This window comes from Equus przewalskii, chromosome 16 (assembly GCF_037783145.1).
Source record: "Equus przewalskii isolate Varuska chromosome 16, EquPr2, whole genome shotgun sequence".
NCBI classification, from domain to species: Eukaryota; Metazoa; Chordata; class Mammalia; order Perissodactyla; family Equidae; genus Equus; species Equus przewalskii.
In genome coordinates this window covers 72,191,755-72,201,676 of record NC_091846.1, presented here as the reverse complement: position 1 = coordinate 72,201,676, position 9,922 = coordinate 72,191,755, and the positions used below count along the sequence as shown (strand labels likewise).

Below are 9,922 nucleotides of genomic sequence, written 5' to 3'. Positions count from 1 at the left end.
GTGGGGGTTGAAGCTGCATATTCTGAGCCCTCCGCCTTCAGCAGAGATGGTGCAGCATAGTGCAGGTTGGGGGGGGGCACTTTCTCTTGTGCACAGACCCAGGTTTCCCTATCAACTCTTGATATCTGGTCCCCTGGGGTGCTAATTTGATGAAATCACCCCATGCGAAAGCTTTCACCCTGTTAGAGGGCTTCCCTCTAGGCTGCAAGGATGCTAGGGAGTCCTGGGTGATCCTGCAGATGTGTTACCCCTCCACTACTCCTTCCCTCAGGGAGCCTCCTGTGGCAGTGATCCCAGTCTTTTAGGAAGGGAGTGAAGTTCTCTCTTACCTTGTTCCAGCTCCACCGAGGGGTCTCCAGCCTTCCACCCTCTGTTGTTTGGCTGCCATGACTCTCCAAGGATTTCTGTGCTATTAGGATATTTCCTGTTGGACTATGGTTGCTCCTTTTTGTTTTATGTTAGAGGCGAGAGAGTGCTGGGCAAGCTCACTCTACCATGACACTGACGTCACTCCATAATAGGTCAAAGTTTAATTTAACTAAGGAAGAATAAGTTAATGGCCAGTATACACAAGGTCTGCTACTCTGGATTTAACATACTTCACAAAATTTCATGTCATGGAAATTTATTAGGACTAAAGTTAAGGTGAAAAATGAGATACTATTCAAATGTGTAAAAGTACTACTTGTTAGCTGTTATGCAATGGCATGTGTAAAATAGGAGAAGAGAGAAAAAAAATTCTGCCACATGTTTGTCCATCCAATGGAAGAACTCACCACTGTCAAAACAGAATCAGTTTACATTTAGTTGTCTAGAATTTTGCCTATAAAACTCCTTTTTATATTGCTTTTTGCTTTTGACTATATTTTCCTGCTGTATTTACCAAGGAATTTATTCACTCCCTCATAGCATACTATGTATATTTAATATTTGCTTTGGAAAAAAACAGAGACACTATCCAGTGCTGGGCTCTGGCTCTTGCCCTGAGTAGGATGTCTCCCACAGCCTCTCTGATGGGCAGTCCCAATCTGTGCTGGAACCTTGTGAGTTGGCTCTAGCATTAGATAGCTGACATTGACTTGTATTGAACTGAACACTTTTCCCTAAAATTTCTACACTTTGTCTACTGGTTTTGTGTGTTGAATAAATATAACAATTCCTAAAACAATCCCATGAATTATTTAAAGATAGCTATGTGAATTTCTCTTTTCCTCCCCATTCTCTATATGCATCTAACCATCTCCACTTGATGCAAATAATCCTTCACGGTTCTGATCCCACTCCTCTAGATTTATTCTGGAAGTGGTGACATGAACACAGCTGTCTGCTAAAATTTCATGGAGAAGACTACAAAAAAAGCAAAACAGTCTTTGAACTCAAGGTTTTGAGGATCTTCAACATTTGCCCCTCAGAGATGCTCCTCCTTACTGCTTGATTAAATCAGCAAGCCCCACCCATGCCTTGCCACCTTCAGTCCTTCAGATCATCTGATTTACTGTTTTATTAACACTTCCCATCATCTCAAATAATCTCGTGTGTTTCTTCATTTACTTCTGTGTATTCTCTCTGGTCCCCTTTGGAATGCAAACCCTGTATAGGAGGTAATCTTATGTCTCTCATTTCTGTGTATTTAGTACCAATAAGTCTTCTTGAAATACATTCAATATTAAATACACATTTACTAATTTAATGAGTCTACTAAAACTATAAGATATGATCACATTATCACAGTACAAGAGCTTATGTGTTAGGTGCTACAAAGACAACAGAAAGTGGCAGATTCTTAAAATTTCAGAGCAAGAATGAAATGTTTGAGCTGGTATTCTGAATCCAGGGCAGGTTTACATGTGGACAGCCTTAATCTGCAACAGGACAGAGGACAGACTGCTGAGGCAAAGGAAATAGGTTTGAGTTTGTTGCTTAAAAAAGGGCCAAATATTTAAGTGTAATTTTTGTGAAGAAAGCAAAAGTAAGATAATAAAGATATGCCTAACAGAGAGCTGAACAAGCGTGAGAGCTTAGCTGGGCTTCTATAACAAGAATTTTTAGTAAGCCCTCTTTCACTCATTTATTCAACATTCATTGAACATCTCCTTTATTAACTGTCATGACCAATTTCTTGTTTCTTTTTCAGAGGTTTAAATCTACATTGAAACAGTCCATCTTATCTGCTAGGCAGCCACTCAAAGGCTAAGGGTATTAGAAGACTTTATATATGTGCATAAATATGGAGCAGATGCTATATCTTTTCTTTGGAAAAGGTTCTGAAACTATGAATGATTACTAAATAACTTTGTACACTGTATTTTTTACAAGCACATAAAATTTAATGAGTTTATTTCCAAAAATACTTTAGAGACTCTAAAGTAGAAACACTTGTTATGATAAGTTAGCTTTACAGTTCTTTCTTTGAACATAAATGTATCTATTTGAAGGCACTCATAGAACAAATTTATCAGTATTCTGCTATGTGATGTATATTTACTACTTTATAAAATTTAACTGAAGGAAGACTCTCTTTCTCTCTCTCTTTCTGCCAGAGTCACATGCTTTAGGGAATTGGGGGAAAGAAAAGAAAAAAAAAGTTGTACATATTGCTCAATATGTATGCTACAAAGAAGAATTTGGAAAAGCATTTTAGTAGGAGAAATAGACAAAAACAGTGAATATAATTTGGAGTGAAGCAATGATAAGACAAGAAGGCTGAAGAGTATTTCAAAGTAGACTGAAAAAAAATAAAAAGAAAAAAGTGAAGTTCTTCTTGGTGATGGAGAGAATATGCAGATGCTAAAAGGTTAATTTCCTCTCTGAATCCAGATATTCTGATGCCATGTCTTCTTTTCATGGCACATGACTTACCAGCAGTTTAAGATCTTACAAAGTTTTCTGTTGCCAATTCCCCTGAGCTTGTTTAGCAGGTCTTTGGCTCCTCTGAAACGAATGCAAGGAGCAGTTTTACACAGTTTGCCCCTTTCCCCACTCTGTTTCCCTCCATAGCACTTATCATTATTTGATATTTACCAGTGATATAGCAAATTTGAGAAGTGGAGGCAGGATCACATGATTAAAAACTTTTGTTTGACTTTTAAGTTTTATTCCAAAGGAGTGTCCATGTTTAGCAGTTCAATTTGTTATTAGATTCGCTTGACTTTTGCAGACTAGAAATATTTTCCTAGAATTGCTCAGTCTTTTCCATTACTGACTTCTGTATACAGCAAGACACGCGGGGAATGTTGATGGCACCTTCAGTGACCACATTCCTGACTGCTCACAGCCGCTGCGGCTGGCTCCTTATCCGTCATCAGGGAGGACCAGCAGGCAGCCGAGGTGAGAGACACCTTTCTAGAGCACACATGGCATCTTGCCACTCTTGTTCTTGCCAACCTATTTCTTAATATATCCTTGACCTTTAAAAATATTGCAGATAACTGCTTCTTCTTTTACTGGTATAATAGCATCTAAAAGTTATACTCTTGAGTTCAATTTTAAGGTCTTCTTTTCACTTTTAAGGGCAGTTGATATTTTAATAGATTGCTTTTGTTTCGTTACTTTGTTTTAAATCTGCTCATCCATCTCTATCTGTTCTTGTTTCCACTTGAGTTTTTCTTCATATTTTTTCCAGGTTTTATTATGGATTTAAGATCTTCTCCTTTAACAAGTTATGGTTAAATAAATCTAGAATTGAGAATTAATATTCGTGTAGTACCAGCTTCATATACTTGATTCCATACATTTTATAAGTAGTGTGTTGTACTTAATGGATATATACTAATGATTTCATATGCTTGATTCTACAAATTTTAAAAGCATCACTCTGTACTTAATGCATTACTGCTTAATGCATTACTGCTAATCCACTCCTAACAAGCTTTTAAACTGTTTGGATCAATACAGGATTGATCTATAAGGCTTCAAATTTCAAGTTATTATATGCCTTTTGAATGCAGTTTTATATTTGAGTGTTATTTTGATAAGCATTTTAACTAAAATCCTGTAAATAGCAATATTTTCTTTTTTCTTTTTTTTTGGAATACCATAAAGAAAAATTATAGTTAGAGTAAAAAGGTTGACAATTAGGTGGTTCTTTACAAATGCGTTACCATCCTTCCAGGAAATAATTAGTGATGTTCAAGAAAAAAGGATTGAAGTAGCACAGGACACACCGGCACATCTAAAGTGTTAATAGAGGATGTCACGTCTCTCCTTCATGTGTACAGACAGGTACCTCTATGTACCAGGCACTGGTAGCAAAGCCACTTTTTTGCCTGGTATTTACTTCTCTGGGTCTAAGCCAGTTTGGCTTTCAGAGCCAGGTGCTTGCTAAGTAGATTGTACTCATCTCCTTCTTCGTAGGCACAGAATCAGTCAGCCCCTGGCCCAAAGCCTCAGCCCAAGAACTGAATTTCTAAGGTTTTCTGTCTGTTGTTCAGGCTTTGAGTAAGTTCCACTTGGAAACCACCATTGCAATTTTTCAGATCTCCTAGTGTATTGGTTTTCCAGGCTATTGTAACAAAGTATCTCAAACTGCGTAGCTTAAAACAACAGATATTTCTTCTCTTATAAATCTGGAGACAGAAGTCCAAAATCAAAGTATTGGCAGGATCATGGTTCTTCAAAACCCTCTGCAGAGGATCCTTCCTTGCCTTTTGTGGCTTCTGGTAGGCCCAGGTGTTTTTTGGTTGGTGGATGCAGGACGCCAGTCTCTGCCTCTGTCTTCAAATGGTCATGTCTTATGTGTCTATCTTCTCTTCCTAGAAGGATACCAGACATATTGCATTAGGGCCCACCTTAATGACCTCATCTGAGCTAACTACATCTGCAAAGACTCTATTTCCAAATAAGGTAACATTCACAGGTCTACGTGTTAGGAGTTCAATGTATGTTTTGAGGGGACACAGTTTAACCCATAACACCCAGAGCACCAACTGACTATTGTATCTTTAGAAGGATTTGAGCCTTTTACAATTTAAGACTAGGCTGTCTGTACTTGATCATCAGTAAGTCGATTTAGATGGTAATTTGATTTGTATCACTTTGTTATATTTATGAAGAGGGGTACATGCACTGAGTCAGAATTTATTGATCTCTGATACACAAGGTGCTGGGCTGGTTAGGGTACGCATGTCAGTTAGACACAGATCTTCTTTTAAAAGAGCTTACATTTTAGAAACAGAAAGAAAACAAGCATAAAACATTACAAATTCAACATGGAAGATAATAAGTGCTTTGAGAGACAGGGATAAAGTGCAAGGAAGGAGAGTGTCTAAGTAAGGAGACTTGCCAGCTAATGGCCACAGTTCAACAAGGGAGGGTGTTTCCTCTCCCCCATGGCATTCTGAGCTCTGTGAAGATCTCCTTTGCACTCCTCAAATTCATCAGCATCTATGGCCTAGGCATGCCCACGACTTAAAGCAGGTTTCCTCAAAGTGTGGCCTGGACCAGTGCTATTCTGTTTAGGCCCATGGTGAGATAAATACAGAAAGTGTGACTAAGCATTTTGAAAGTTTTAAAGTAACTTTGGTAATGTTATCTATAGTGAATGCAAAAATTTTTTTAAATGTGGGTTGGTATTTTGTGGGATCTTTTTCCAGTTTCTTATTCTATAACTTGTTTTCATTGTACTTTATAAAAGTATAGAGCCATGAAGTATTGAAATTTTAAAAATTAAACTAATTCTTTACCTCCAATATTTGAAATGCTCTGACGTGAGGGCTTTCACCTGGAGAAGAACCACATTTAAACGAACAGCATAATAGGGCCTCAAGCTAAATCTCTTTCTCACCCGCTCATCCCACAGACACTTAGTGAAAGAGAGTTCAGGTGACTAGTAAGAAATTTAATATTTTTTTTTTGCTGAGAAAGATTCACCCTGAGCTAACATCTGCTGCCAATCTTCTATTTTGTATGTGGGTTGCTGCCACAGCATGGGCACTAATGAATGGTGTAGGTCCATGCCTGGGAAGCGAACCTGGGCCACTGAACTAGAGCACGCCAAACTTAACCACTAGACTATGGGGCTGGGGGCCCGAAATTTAATTTTTTTCTCATATCCAGAAATCCAAATTGTCTAGGAAGCATCCCAGGGATAAAAATAATTACTTTTTTAAAGAGAGATATTTCTATCTTCATTATGGCCATATCTTACAGTCACACTGGTATATTTAAAGCAGTATGATATAGTTGAAAGAGTGCTAAACTAATTGTCAGAGGACTGATTTCCACTTTCAACTCTTCTGCTTCCTTGTGGAATGACCTTGAACACTTCTGCATCTCACTCTAAAAATTGCTTTCCATCTTTCACAGATAGTTTTTAACACTGGCAAGATGAGATTTGGTATATGAAAATGTTCCGCGGTATTTTAAGTTTTTTATACATGGAAGGAATTATTATTTTATGGCAAATATGTTATTGATTCTTCAGGCCTATGCCAATAAGAAAAATGTTCCTTAAGTTAAATCTTAGGCAAAAACAAAGACACGAAATTTTCTTGAGTCATTCCGTAAGGATTTTTTGGCTAAGAAATAATGGAGAATCTTTACAAGGTAACTATTTTCACTCTTTTTATAGCCTGCTTTAGGATAGACCTAGGCATGCTGCCCCACCACCCATCAAGGATGGACTGAAAGAACATCCAAATACCTTGACATTTCTGGATCTCTTTATCTTACTAAAACTAAAGAGAATTGCATTGTGGTTATTTTTTTTCCCCCAGAAAGGTTTTCAAAATAACTACAACACAAATGTTGGAGTCAAATTATTCAAACAATGTACTCCAGAAACTACTGAGTAAACCAAGCTCCAATGGGACACCAGAGTGCCTTGATGGTTCCTTTCAAACCAGAAGCTCTATAGTAAATGTTGACTATGGTATTTTGTTGCGTGTACGAATATGTGTTGGGGTGTGGATGTGTATACTAGTAGACAGCTGAGAAAAATTTCCTTATAATTTTCTTTTCATATTTCTCTCTAAAAATATATACAACGCTATCCTAGGTCAGCTCATGATGAAGAACTTAAACCAGCATAATTCCTGTCCCTTCATTAAACAATACCAGCTTACTTTCCCATGTTTTCCTACACTGAGATCAAGCAAAAGTAGCCTACCTTTTTCGCTCCAGGAATGACCTGCTTCTGAAAGATAAGGCTATGATGCAATCAAACTGCTTGCTTATTAAGACTAAGTCTACTCATCTAGACTCACTTCAAGATTCTCATCTCTTTGATGTGCCTGCAAAGCCAGAGCGATTGTATTATAAACTTTGCCCAATTCCAGCTGGTTCTTGAAATACCACCTTAAATATCCACCTTGAAATACACACCTTAAAATCACCTATCCCAGGTCCTAAAACATCTATAGATACACTTCCATAGTTTCTTTACTGAGAGACTCTCTTAAGACCCTATCAGTGTGGTTTTCTCCTTACTGTCACAAGTCTATTAAACTTAGTTTGCTTAACCAACAGGTTTTTCTTCTGGTCATTTGGGGAAAGGACAGTGAACAATGTGTATCAAAATAATTTAATTAATATAGAATTCTAGGTCTATGCGATAGTATTTTTCTGCAAACTATTCTCATTTTTTTCTATTCTTCCCTTAAAATCAATATTATTAGAGATATCATTTAAACTGCTTTCTTCGACCTGTTAGTTTTCTCCTACATTGCCTGTAGGTTGAAAGCTTCTTTCTTAGGTAGCTCCGGTGTACATTGATTCAATCCCAGCATTACAGTTTGTGTCACCACCTCATGGTTTTGGTACCTTCCTCTTCTTAAGAAAAATGAGGGCTAAAAGGGACACACATTATATCAATACTCAGATGTGGGCACCTAGAGATATGGAAGCTGCACTCAGGCACAAGCCTCCCGTAGAAAGAGAAGTTTAAGATGAGTTATCTGGGATGCAAGTTAGGAGCAGCTGAAGATTGAAATAATAAGATGGGAAGACCTCAACCCTCGAGGACTCTATCTAGGATACGAGAAGCGTAAGCTCTGCAGCAGGTAAGACCAATTGAGGAATTAAGGGCGCCACTGAATGTTCTGTGTAGGCAGTGATTAGGTACATTTGTGGTCTTAGGTAATTCTGAGGATTCAGAGGTCAGAAGCCAGTAGTCCCAAAGAGCAATGGTTTTACAAATGTTTCAAATTCAAGTGATGTTTTTCTAAGGAGAATTTGCCTGTGAATCAAGTCTCCAAGGACAGTTTTATTATTCACAGAAGAAAATTTAAGACCAAACTAATTTCCCAGCACAACAACAAAAGTTTATAGTGAAGGAGGTAGCCTTGTGTTAAATCGAAGAAAAATCCCTCAATGAGGACTAGGCTGCAGGCATTTAACAACTTAAGGGATCCATATTAATCACCTTTGCGATGCTTTTCACTGCTGTGCGAGAAAAAAAGGATAGGTTATTTGTACACAGACATTACTTTTCAAGTTTTCTATTCTTTATGTCATGGACCCTAAAGTCTGAGAACACAGAAAGAACTGGTTGAATGAGACGATGTTGAGCAGGAGGCAGACTGTCTAAGGGTCCCTAATTCTACAATTATCCTCTTCAGGTCCAAGGATTTGCTAGCCAGACACTCAAAAAGACGACCATCTTTAGCTGCATGCCATTTCACCTTGTGGATCCTATGTCTGGGGAAAATGAGGAACAAAAAGCCTCACACAAAATTAATTATGAAAGTGACTAAAAGATCCGCAGATATATCTAAAGTCACTAAAATATTATAAATTCAGACTTTTTACATTTGATCTAAACAAATTTTAATATGTATTAAATATATTAATATATATTGCTTTCATTTCTCTTAGAGAAATTTAAATATGTCTGGACAATTTACCACTTGGGCTATGGTTGAGATTATTTTAGGGATTCTAGAACCAGCTTTAATAGGGAAGTCAGCCAAATTATTTATTCTAAAAAAAGTTGTTAAATTAGTTAAAAACATGGTTTAATATATCTCCAGCTAGGATAATTCATTTGAATTTTCTGTTAAAAGGGAATCCAAATTCTTGCCAAAAGGTTTATAATCATTAGCTCAACATATATAGTTTTATCAATGTTAATTGATTCATTACTTCATTCAGGATTCTTTGATGCTTTTTATAGATCAAACACAGTACTTGCTACTAAAAATACATACGCCTCAAAACTTACTCACTGACTTTATGCCTTTCTACATGTTCTAGATGCAAAATGTGGTAAGTTCACTCATGGAGGTTGTGAGGGTTAATTTTATGTGTCAACTCATCTGGGCCATGGAGTGCCCAGACATTTGGTCGAACATTATCATGGGTGTTTCTGTCTTGAGCCTGCCGGCCCTCAAACTGAAACTACACCATCGGCTCTCCTGATTTCCAGCTTGTCAACTGCAGATCTTGGGACTTGCCAGCCTCTGTAATTGCATGAGCCAATTTCTTATAGTAAATCTATATTACATCTTATTGGTTCTGTTTCTCTGGAGAACTATAATGAAGAGGTTTACAGAAGGTATTAGGAGATTGTGGAGGAAAGGTCACATCATGAACCATAGAATAATTACAGATGGCTTTTCAATCAATTGAAGCCTAATCTGAACCTTAATTTAAATATTTTTAGAATACATGTAAATTAGTCTTCAACAAAACAAAGTCCATTTTAGTATCTTCAAAGATTTTTAGCATCAGAAAATTCTTTCAAATAACATTTTATGAAAAACTACATTGAATGAAACAGATACAACTGTAGCTGCTCTCGTTGATGTAGCAGTGCCAACTGGACGCCCAGCATGTCAGCCAACTCCACAGAATCTTCTCCATAGACCTCTAAGTTTTATAAGAGTTATTCACAAGTTGAAAATCATGGCGACTTCATCAGAGAAGGGGGAGGGAGGGTCACAAAATTATATTTGATTAAACAACCTCATACAATTTAAACCATCTT

General features: G+C 37.3%; 1 long non-coding RNA gene across 4 annotated transcripts in view; it reads right to left on the bottom strand.

Annotated features, from left to right (window-relative positions):
- Nucleotides 1-3,072: 3,072 nt before the first annotated feature.
- The window catches only part of LOC139076402 (uncharacterized), a 104,313-nt gene continuing 97,463 nt past the window's right edge, over nucleotides 3,073-9,922 (bottom strand). For all 4 annotated transcript variants that reach the window (XR_011527977.1, XR_011527975.1, XR_011527978.1 and 1 more), the window contains one exon: nucleotides 3,073-4,751. This is a non-coding gene — a long non-coding RNA (uncharacterized lncRNA). The remainder of the gene's footprint in view (nucleotides 4,752-9,922) is intronic.